This window comes from Perognathus longimembris, chromosome 12 (genome assembly GCF_023159225.1).
Source record: "Perognathus longimembris pacificus isolate PPM17 chromosome 12, ASM2315922v1, whole genome shotgun sequence".
NCBI classification, from domain to species: domain Eukaryota; kingdom Metazoa; phylum Chordata; class Mammalia; order Rodentia; family Heteromyidae; genus Perognathus; species Perognathus longimembris.
This window is the reverse complement of record NC_063172.1, coordinates 8,923,206-8,935,826: the sequence shown is the minus strand read 5'-3', so window position 1 is coordinate 8,935,826 and position 12,621 is coordinate 8,923,206.

Genomic DNA, 12,621 nt, shown 5'->3' with positions numbered 1-12,621 from the left:
AGCAAGTTCACATGGCTAATGAAGACAGGGTCACAGGTTTGAGGCCCCCTAAAGACTAGTTATCTGAAGGCAAGAGAAAATTCTGTTTCACAGCCATACTCCACACCCCAGTGCCGAGCAACCATCTTGCCAAGTCATGCATTTACCCAGAAGAGGAAAGCAGAGTATGAATGCCACCCTTGACACCCTTGATTCAGGGGTAAACATCCAAATAGTTTACATTTGCACAGATGCCTTCATGATTGTGACGGTGGTGGTGATAGCAAGTATATACTAAGACCTAACTTTGTGCCTGGTGGTTTGCTGAGTATCTTACAGAGATTTTTTTTTCTCACTAAATGCTTATAAACTGGGAAGGATTAAGTCATCCTTATAAAGGAGAAAAATGAAGCTTCAATTACACAAGAGCCTTTCACACCTATTGTGCTATCCATGCCATCTGGTTGAACTGACCGCCATCTTGAGAGTTTGGATTTTATTCTCTTTTTTTTTTTTCAGATAGAGATAGATAGATAGATAGATAGATAGATAGATAGATAGATAGATAGATAGATAGAAAAGTAGATAGATGAGAAAACTAAGGGTGGCAGATATTTCTTGGCTGACCCACAATCACCCAGCTGGGATATAGCAGAGCCTGATGTTAGGCCTACCTAGGAGTTCTGAAAGTCAGTCCCATCCTCTGAACCATGACACCAGAAACAGTGTTTGTTCTTCACGTGCAGATTACTGCCGTGGTCTTTACAGAAGAAGGGTGATTTCAAAGTCAGGAACAACAAAACAAAGGCCATTTGGTGCAAATGATAAGCTCCTGAGGAATGGCCCAGGCTAAATACGCAGCCGAAACAGGGTGGGAAATGCAGAGAAATACCGTACGGGCCTTGGGCCTATATGGGCATTGCTGCCAACCCTGACTTCCCCTTTGTGACTGCTGGGCGAGTTCTGTCACATCTCCGAGCCTAGTGAAGCAGCATTCCCAGTGCTTTAAAGGCATCGGGATTGTCCTCATCACGACACACCTCTGAAGTGGGCACCGGCAGCCCCATTCCATGGATGGGAAGTCAACACAGAGGCCGACCAGCGTAGCTTCGTCATTGGACTCAGGCTCAAGGACAAGGCTGTGTGCCACTCCTGAGAAGATCTCACTAGGTCAGGAAGGATGGGACATAAACACACTCTGAAAACAAGAGCTTGGGTATAGAGCGTAAAGAAGGGATGAGTAGCTGCTGCCTGGAGAAGGTTTCATCTCAGTTACCCCATAACTGGGCAAGAGATGGCAGCCCAATGAGCAGTCCAAGTGGTTCTTGAAGCCCAGTTTCAATTGACTCATCTAGAGTTATCTTAAAATTCTCCTGTCTTTGGGTCTTCGTGAGCCCTGAAAGCTTGGCTGGTAAGACTTGGAGGTAAAGGAATGGAGAAGGCCAAGATGTTCTCCTTGGCTCTGAAGGTCTTACAATTTCTGGGGTTCACGCAGAGTCTGACCTCTGCAGACCAAGGCCGATGACCGCTTGTCGTGTATGTCAAGGTGAGAATTTTTGCATCAAGGGCTGGCTGGCTTTTCATGCATCCTGCAATCCCAGTGTAGCAACGGGCTCCCATTCTCCTGCTCTACCACCTCCTCTTGTGTGATGACGCAGTCGCCATGGGCTGGAGAGACGCGTTCCCCGAACTGTGCTCACACAGAAACGCTTCCACGCCTAACACGGAAACAGCACAATTCTATGGAATCCAAAGATGACGATGGCAGACGTGTCTGGCAGAGATGTCTCTGAGAACTATCGCCCCGTAACTGCAACATTTCTCCTGAAATCTGGGGTTCCACAGTCCCATGTCTGTTTTCTGAGTTGATGTGAGAGGTAGGAGCCCCAAGAGGAAGGCCAAGTCTCTCGAGAAGCAGGGATGGGATGGTCCCGGCCATCAATGGAGCCTTGTAGCCTCCGTGGAAAGAGAGGAACACCCTGTCTCAGGAATGCAACCTCCCAAGCACCAAAGACAGTCACTCTTTGCCATTATGAAACCCCAAACTCTCTGGGTGTGGGGGGAGGGCGCTTAAAAAGAATATTCTGCTACACTGAGGAGTCTTGGAAATGTGGAAAGTATACACCCAAGGCCATTAAATGCCCAGACAGCTCAGGACAGAGACAAGAACAAGGAGCCAATGAGCTTGGGGCAGACTGTCTCAAAGAAATAAACATGTGGTGAAGGTATTTCCATAACCCGTAAATACTGTCTTTCAAGGGGTTCCGAAGGAGACCAAACAGCCTTCCCCTGATAAAAGACTGACACTGTGTATCTAAGGAGTGAGCAGCCAGGCACCGAGGCCAGATTTCCCAGCCATCCTTTAATTTATAGGCCATAAATGATGGGGCCCATGATCTATTGCCCCTGATTCAGGGGGGATTTTATTCCAACCAGAGGCACACACAGAGTCCACTGATATAACGGATGGGCTGGGGTGGGGAAAGGTCGGGCTCTCCCTGAGCGCTAAGTAAAGATGTTTAGAACAGACAGTTGTAATACCAGGAGATGAGACCAGACATAACAGGAGGCAGCGGATGTATCCTTCAAGGCGAGCTGAAGAGAGGAAGCGCCGGGAGAGGCAGCCCGCACAACGGAGACCAGAGCTCGCTCTCTCCCCGCCTCTCCCTCTCACAGCTCTGCAAGCCGCCCTTAGACCCCATCAAAACCCACTCTCAGGCGAGGAGTGGATCAACTCCCTTCCCAGGCAGCTGCTAGACAAGAGTACCACGAGGACCTCCATCTCACCTGTCCCCTGATCGCCGAGAAGAAGGCAAAAGACATCTGTATTCCATTAACACACAGAGAGGAACTGTCTGTTCCTATTCATCCATTCATTCTCCACCACCCATCCTATGTCTCCAAAGGGAACTGGTACAAAGAGAGAATATACTTCAGGCTCTCTGCATAGCCAGCAAGCGAGAAATAGTGCTTCACTGGGTGAATACACATACACACACACACACACACACACACACACGACTCTTCCTTTTCACAGGTGGCAATTGTGTGTTGTTTAGATAATGTGTTCTGGTTAGGAAAGGAGCACATTTAATAAGTCAAGATCCTTGCCCACGTGTGCCCTTATACAGCTAGCGAGTTCACCTGGACATCAGGATAAGTAACGGACAGGCCCCCCCTGGCCGAGGGGTCAAGGGCAAGCGAAACGCCCAGTGTCCGTCAAGATGGGCTAAGCTGAGCCAGGCTTATTCCTTCCACTGATACATGCATAGAAACATTCAGCAACTACAGTAAGACTTGGAAATGAAAACAGATTGGAAGCTAAAATCAAAGCCTGAATAACAACCCAGAATAAGAATGTGAATTTCAGGAACACTGGGCACTGCTGGCTCATACTTGTGACCCTACCTACTTGGAGGGTAATTTCTAAGAATTATGGTTCAAAGACAGTCAGGGCATGAAAGTCTGTGAAACTCTTATCTCCAATTGACCACCAAAAAGCCAGAAGTGGAACTGTGGCACGAGTGGTAAAGTACTAGTATTGCACACACACAAAAAAAAAAGCTCAGGGACAGCGCCCAGGTCCTGAGTTCAAGCTTCAGGACCAGTATACACAAAAAACATTGACATGAAACAGAGCCTATAGTTACACTCAGAAATATCATCTGATTTCCAAAAAGGCCTTATAGTTTTCTGGGCACTGAGTAGATTTTGTGTAGAGTCTTCTTGCCTAGTTCATTAGGAATAATTCGCCATAGGCTGAATAGTTTTGATACAGCTCAAAAAGACTTAAAAGCAACACTCAAAGAATCTGTTTGCAAGTAACTTAACTACATCCCAGAATAAAACCTCAGAATATAGGAACACAAAGCTACCCAGGACCCAACAATGGAAATTGACAGGAGGCAGGAAACATACTTGAAAAATATTTGTCCAGATTTGTTAAACTCCATAAACCCAGCTATAAGAATCTCAAACTGGGAGAGAGCAAAAGAAGGGGCGATACTGTCCAAAAAGAAATACATTCATTCCCTGACTTATGAAATAGCGAACACTTTGTATATCACCTTTATAATAACAAAAAAAAAGAAATTCAACAACTAAGTACAATCACTGAAAGAAAAACTATCAGCTAAGAATTCTTGGGCTGGGGATATAGCCTAGTGGCAAGAGTGCCTGCCTCGGATACACGAGGCCCTAGGTTCGATTCCCCAGCACCACATATACAGAAAACGGCCAGAAGCGGCGCTGTGGCTCAAGTGGCGGAGTGCTAGCCTTGAGCGGGAAGAAGCCAGGGACAGTGCTCAGGCCCTGAGTCCAAGGCCCAGGACTGGCCAAAAAAAAAAAAAAAAAAAAAAAAAAGAATTCTATACCTAACTGCAATGATTTTTAGAATAAAAACTTTTATAGACACATAAAAGCTATAAAATTTATTGCAGGCAGAGCCACACCATAAGAAATGTGAAACAAGCCAACAAATGACATAAAAAGGATTTTTTTAATTTATTGCAAAAAAAAAAAGTCAGGGAAACGGGAATATACAACATATGAGCCAACTAAAAGACAAACAGCAACACGACAGGCTTACATGGGTCAACCATACCAAGATCTCATTACATATAAATAGGCTAGACATCTCAATTAAAAAGTAGAGATTTGGACAGAGGTGGTGAAAATGTTGAAAAGATGACACAGATCAAGATGCATTGCATATATATATAAACTGGTTTGGTAAATGGCAAAAAAAATAATACATAACCCTATAAAATTAAGAAAAGTGAGGGAAAGAGTAGGTTTGGAAGGTTGAGTGAGAATGTTGAAAGGGGTAACACTGATCAAGACTCACTATATTTATAAACTGCTTTGTTAAATGGCTATTCCTTTGTACAAGTATTTAAAGATAATAAAAATGTTTGTTGTTGTTGTTTTAAGAAGTAGAAGGTTGGAAATGTGGCTTAATGGTAGAGTGTTTGCCTAGCATGTATGAAGCCCTGGGTTTGATTCCTCAGTACCACATAAACAGTAAAATCCAGAAGTGGTGCTTTGGCTCAAGTACTAGAATGCTAGACTTGAGCAAAAGAAGTTCAGGGACAGTGCCCAGGCCCTGAGTTCAAGCCCCAGGACTGGCAAAAAATAAAAAGAAAAGCAGAGATTTTTCAGAATGTAAAAAAATCAAAATCCAAGTATACTTTGCCTATAAAAGACATACTTTAAATACAAAGACAGAAATAGATTAACATAAAATGAAAATTACATGTGAATGCTAATCCAAAAGAATCTGGAGTGATTGTATGACACTCAAACAAAATAAATGTCAGAGCAAAGGTTATAAAGATCATTTCATTAAGAGTTCATTATGACATGATTCCAAATATTTATACATCTAATAATAGGCTTCAGAATATGTGAAGTAAATGCTGATTAACTAAAAAGAGAAACAATAATCAATGATTATAGAATGACATTTTAATACCTAAAACTCAGTATGTGAAAGAACAAACTGACAGAAAAATCAGTACCGACACAGAAGACATGAACACACCATCAACCAACTTGACTTCATTGACATTTATAGCACATAATACCCAACTATCAGCATGGTACTAGTTAATTCCAAGAATACATAGAACACCAAAATAAGTCATATTCAGAGCCATCCTGCAATATGCTTTAAATGATTCAAGCCATATAACTTGTCTGAGAACCAGCTATAAATGGAATTTCTTATGATTAGAAAAAATATGTAAATAAATATAGCTGCCCAATGTCTGAACATTTTGCAAACGTAAACTAGAACTAGAAAACAGACAGGATAGGCCAAAAACACACAGAATCACATTTAAAGAAGAATCACTATTATTTTCAACATCCAAGACGATGAATGAGAGCACTTACAATGCTCTAACAATGGGATATACTATGTATGCTTCTTTCTTTGTCTAAATTGTTCTTAGAGTATTTTTTTAAACCAGCAACCTGTGTTCTGAGTACTAAAAGAAACATGTAAATAGTTCATGAATACATTTACAAGAATAATTCTGGCTGGGCACTGGTGGCTCAAGCCTGTTATCCTAGCTACTCAGGAGGCTGAGATCTGAGGATCATGGTTCAAAGCCAGCCTGCACAGGAAAGTCTGTGAAACTCTTATCTCCAATTAACCACCAGAAAACTGCAAGTGGTGCTGTGGCTCAAGTGATAGAGTGCTAGCCTTGAGCTAAAGAGCTCAGTGCCCAGACCTAGAGTTCAAGCCCCCTGACCAAAACTACGCATTACCACCAGGCACTGGGGGCTCGCGCTTGTACTCCTAGCTAAGAGACTCACGATAGTAATGTCAGCACACATCCCTACGATAGTTTACACTTTTGCAAAGTAATGTCATCTCCACCAGCCCATGGGATACTTTTGGTTGTTCCCCCACTGTCGGCAGGCTAATGAAGTGAAGCACAGTGGGAGACCTCCAGGGCCTTCTAGAACCATGCAGACTTGGTTTCAAATCACAGCCCAGTGCACGGCAGCAGGAGGCTCATAAACACGGGCCCAATCCAATGTGGCAAGCACAAAGGAGACTGGAACCGGTGGTGGGAAGGTCAGGCGCAGGGAAGGCCGCCTGGGGAGGGAGGCGCTATCTGAAGTGCCCCCACAGAAGTGAGGGACACAGAGCAGCAGGAGACCCCTCCGCCAGCTTGGCCGACTCTTCACCCCCAGAACTCGCCTCGAGTCCTGTGACGGCCCCCACCCCCTCATCTCCCTTCCTCATTTCAATTACACCATCGTCTTCCGTTATCCTCATGTGAGAAACCACTCGTCCCTTTGCCTCTGTTGTAGGTTGCTATCCACCAACTGATGTCCAGACAGTCCTCGTGCCCCTGCCTCCCTGTGGGGTTCACTCTCTCCCTTTCCCTGGGCTCTCTCCATGAAGGACCTCTTGTCTTCCCAATCAGCCGGTCCAAACTGGTAAGTCCTACTGTCCTTTATCTGGTACATTCTTCGGTAGGTCTTCTCAAAGCCACCCTTAATTTCAATTATTTTACCACTGTGGTTACATCAGCACATACACACACACACACACACACACACACACACACATACACACACACCCCAAGTCACAGTGACAAAGAGTTTGGGGAGGATGCCCTCCCCCCAAAGAAAACTGAGGAGTTGCCACTCCAAATTAGGGAACAGCCATTAACCATCACCAAACGTAGTCATTACACTACGTCCAGACTGCCGCTTTATGGTATTTTTGAATTCCAATTGCATCCCCACTCTCTGTGCTGCCAGTGGATTATTTTTCAAGATAATTGTGATCCTCTTGCTTGCTAGACGGTCCACACGTCTGCCACTTGTCACTGAGCCCGAGGACGCGATAGCCAGCTCGCGTGGAACACGGCAGCGCCTCGCTCCGTGACAGACAGGGACTTAGGAAGAGGTGACATTTTCAGGATGTCGTCCGCGTGGGTGGAAAGGAGCTATGGTTTGCGCGAGCCCAGCGAGATGCCTGCTTTGTGCTGGCGTAATTCGGGATTCACAGCAAAGTTCCCAGAAAGACGAGGCTGGGCAGCTTCTGGTTTCCGCTGTAGCTGTCAAAACTCTTCATTTCACCTGCTAGAGTCTTTTCCTCCCCCAAGAGAATGGCACATGCTCACCCCTCTCTCTACTTGCGTCATGAGCCTTTCTAGAATGTACTGTTGGAAGACAGAGAATGTGTCTGCTTTATTTTGCCTGTGTTCCCAGTGTCTAACAAGGTACCTGACCAATTATCAATACCTTAGTACTTGTGGAGTGAATGAATGAAGGAAGGAATGATAGGTGTTCAGCATTGGTCTTTTCAATTCACAACCACTTACTGTATGATCATCGGGTTAAATTTATTTCGACCCATCCTTTGGGAAAGGATTCCAATTCCTATGTTGCTGTTTTGAGCCAATGCGAATTTGAGGAAGCAGCCTCATCTGTCTCTGTGACAGTGCCCTGAAATGGATCGCTTCCAGTCACCAAGCTGTGAAATGGTCCCGCAGGGGAGGGCCTGGCCAGCCATCTTTTCGGTGTCATTTCCATGTTAGCGCTCCTGCTGCTGACACAGGTAGGAAGAACATTCTATCTCTCCTCAGAGGTGGATCGAGTCCTTCTCAGCTCCCACAGGGAGGACAACTGGCACACGTGCACGTCAGTCCCCAGACCCTAAGCGCAGGCCACTCGAGGTGGGTCCGCCCACCGCCACAGCGAGGTGGGCTTGGGGCCTGAGCACAGAGCAGTGTTGCTACTTGGGAAACCCATGGAATGTTAATGCTATTGAACCACTCTGTTCAAACCCTCCTGGTGTGAACAGAGCTCTGGTTGCTAGGCAACCGCTATAAAAGCAGAAGGATTTCCAAAATATAAAGAGACCCAGAATACACTTGAATCAAGTACAATTGCACTGTTAATTTGTGACTGGTTGAGTTGCAGCTTTACCTGGGTTAGATAATCTACATATAATATTTTTCCCCTGGAGTCCCGATGAAGATAGAGGCATGCCTCAACGCTTAGGATTCCTATCTATCATAAGAATATGTGGGCACAGGGGCTGTTTATTCATCCCGAGAGCACCACCGCTTCTAGAGGTTTGAGAAAACTTAGTTATACATCTATATTGTGGTTTCAAAATAAACCCACAAATTCTTTGGTATTTCCATTTCTTTAAGCAATGATACTTGCAAGGGGATTGGACTCAGTGAGTTGCTTCTAGAAAAGGCAAGATGGCAGAATTGACCATGTAAATCCAGGACATAAAAGAAGCTACAACTTTCCTCTCTCTCTCTCTCTCTCTCTCTCTCTCTCTCTCTCTCTCTCTCTCTCTCTCTCTCTCTCTTTCTCTCTCTCTCTGTCTCCCATCTTCCCATCCTCTTTCTCATCTCTCTTTCTCTATCTCTCAGCACGTTGACATAAGTCACCACAAGTAAAGCCAGCCACCGTGTCATGAGGACACCCAGCTGTCTGTGGAGAGACCCACTGGGCATCCTGCATTCACTCAACGGGCACCAGAAACCAGCGTCTTCAGAATCCTCTATGGAAACCTGGGCGCACCTGGTTCCCACACAGAGAAGCAGGGTATAGTTAATTCCCTGATAAAAAAAAAAGGAGGTTTATGAAAGTTGAATATCCAAGACCAGGGATGGGTTTGCTTGTTTGGTTGGCTTTTCCCAACCCTTGGCTTGGAGTTCCCCTGTGGCTACAATACAAGGTTCTCAGCAGGTAAGTCAGTCTCAGTGCTCCTCTGGCCTCTAGTATAAGGCATTCAAGAGAAGTTTCCTGAGCCTGTGTGTGTCAGGCGCTGAGACGGGTTCTTTATGTTCCATGCTTAGTCTAGTTCAATCGACAATGATAGCACGATCCTAATGAAACTCAGAGAACTTGTGCCATGTAAAAGCAAGGCCACAGCTGGCTGCTAGGTCGCTCGTGCCTATAATCCGAGCTACTCAGGAGGCTGAGATCTGAGGACTGCAGTTCAAAGCCAGCCCAGGCAAGAAAGTCTGTGAGACTCTCATCTCCAATTAACTACCAAAAAAGCTGAAAGTGGAGCCGTGGCTCTAGTGGTAGAGTACTGGCCATGAGAGAAAGAAAGAAAAGCTCAGGACAGCACGTAGGCCCTGCATTCAAGCTCCAAGACCAGCACACACACACACACACACACACACACACACACAATACCATATCAAGGGATCCACCAACCAACCATCCTATCCCTGGCCCAGACAGAATCAACTGTTTGATAGTATTTTACTCTGTTTTACTTTTTAATATTTAAAGATAATTTCCATTTTCACACCCCTTTTTTTAGTGTACCAACCAGGTTTCCAATATTTGGAAATAGTATTTCCTTGTTTGTTGTAAGACATTGAAAACTTGCAGCCCAGGTCTTGCCTCCACATGAAATGGTCCAGTTTATCACCGCACCCATAAAATCCCAGCACAAGATGCCTGCATCTTTCTAGGTCATATTTTCTGAAATGTTGAAAAGAGCTCCAAGTCCCCCCTAGCTCAGGTTTCCCCTTCCAAGTGTTTTAAAGGAAGCCATTATTACGATCAATGTCACGTCAGGGGAAGGTTCCATTCTGAGGCTGTGGAAGAAAGTCAGGGGTACCCCTCTGTCATTGCCCCCTCTTCTCCCAGCCCAACCTGTGTTGCTCCATCGGGAAGAAACTGGAAAGGAGAGGAAGAGGGAAGTGGGGTGTGGGGAGGTTGAAGAGGGTGAGAGAAGACACTTCCCAGAATTTAGTAAAAGTCCCCAAGTAAACCCAGAGCATCCGCCAGCATCCAGCTCTTGGACAATGCTGCCATCTGCTGGTGCAGACTGGGAATTAAACTACACAATGCTGCCTGTCTAATAAATAAACTACAAATCTGTTATCTCATGCACCAATAAACGTTTGGAGTTTTTCGTGTGTTTGTTTCATGGACTCTAAGGTATTCTTGGAATTTACTTAAATTAAAATCCATTATAGCCACTTGTCAAGGGCTTACTTTTTAAAGGACACCATTCAGAGCCTGGGCAGTTAGACAAACTTCCACTATGCTCCATCTACACCCTTATTACTCTATTCCAAATCCATTTTCCCCCACCGCCGTTTCCAACGAAGTGGGAGGATCGGGCCTGGCGCCATCTTGGCCCCATGGTCATGGCTGCATGGTGAATGGTTGGGTCTGATATCTTGTCTTTATGGGGGTGGGGGGGAAGGTGAAGCGCCCACCTCCCAGGTAAGGGGAATGCCCGGAGGCAGCGGCGGGGACTTGGCTGATAGGTTACTAAACCTGTCAGTCCAGTGCCTGGGACTGGAGTTTCCTGTGGCCCTACCCTCTGTCCCTCGCACTATTTCAGTCAGGCACCATTTTACCATGTCTTGTGTCTCTGTGTTCCTATCCTGTCTCCTGGCTCTTCTCCTACAGCACCCCACTTCAGCTCTCCACCGGGGCTGAACTGGTCTGTTGCTATTACTTTTGTTCTTTCTTTCCTTTCTGGCCTTCACGGCTCTGTTTCCTAGCCCTGTTAAGTGTATTTGCTGGCTGCTGGTCTTTGAGACAGGAGTCTACTGTGCGGTCAGTCATCAGCCTTTTCATACAGACTCCAAACTCAACCCCTCAAAATGTGGCTTCGCTGTTTTCTCACCGTAGGACACCAACAGCTTCTAATTTTACTTGGAATAATCAAAACACGCTTCTCTAAGCCATGAGGGACCCTAAGATAGTAACCTAAACCTAATTTGAAGTGTGTGTGTGTGTGTGTGTGTGTGTGTGTCTTGAAAGCCAGGCTTTTATTGGCTATAGGAGGACCTTTCCTCGGGTCATCTTCTAGCCTCCACCACACATGTGAACTGCTTTCACATCGTTGAATCACCCAGCCTCTGAAGTCTGTGACATTCATGTGGAAGTTCACAGCCACCCAGAAGCTCAGAATGTATGCTTATTTGGAAATAACATTTCTACAGATGTTTTCCTTTAAGAAGAGGCAGTCCTGGGGCTTAAATGTGGCTCAAGGTCAACATCCCAAATTCAAATACCAGTACTAAAAAAGGATTTGTCCTTGACTTAAAGACAGACATGGAGACAAAGACATGGGAAGGAAAGCTGGAGTGTGACAGCTCACATCGTAATGCCAGCTACTCAGGGAGCTGAGATCTGAAGGATCGCAACTCAAGACCACCCCAGACAGAAAAGCTCACTAAACTCAAGGCAAGCGCTCTTGCCACTAGGCCATATCCCCAGCCCCAAGTTCACTAAACTCTATCTTGAAAATTGTCAGGATTAGGGCTGGGGATATGGCCTAGTGGCAAGAGAGCTTGCCTCGTATACATGAAGCCCTGGGTTCGATTCCCTAGCACCACATATACAGAAAATGGCCAGAAGTGGTGCTGTGGCTCAAATGGTAGAGTGCTAGCCTTGAGCAAAGCCAGGGACAGTGCTCAGGCCCTGAGTTCAAGACCCAGGACTGGCAAAAAAAAAAGAAAAAAGAAAATTGTCAGGGTTGTCCCCGCACTATCACTGTATCTCATCTGAGTACCCTGGATACTGTATATACTGGTATTAGAACTAGGGAAAGGAAAGGGAATATCAAAATCAAGAGACAAAGGATAAAAAAAAAGACAAATGACTACAAAAGCAATCCTTGCAAAACCATTTGGTGTAAACCAACTGCACAACTCATGGGGGGAGAAGGAAAGGGGGAGGGGGGAAGGGGAATGAGGGAGGAGGTAACAAACAGTACAAGAAATGTACCCATGGCCTTACATTGTAATGCCCAAGTCGAGAGATGACCTCCAAGAAGACCACCAAGAGCCAGACGTTCTGAAATGCAAAAGCAAGGCTTTAATCAGGTGGGCTGCAGCTCGGGCCTCGTCCTACACTCCGACGCAGCGGAGGTTAGGAGGAAGGCCCCGAGCTGAAATTTTACAGGGCTTATAAAGGCAAAAACCACAAAATTACAGCAACCAGGTGTTTAAGCAAGGTTGAGAACGGGTACAAATCTTATTGGCTCAGGGCTAGGGACATTCCAGGGTGGTTAGAGTTAGCAGGGAGTTTCCAAACCGGTTGGGTCCTGATAAGCTGTTCTGCTAGGTGGGGTAATTGGTGGTCTGGGGGTGCTCACAGGACCTGTTTATCTTAGGC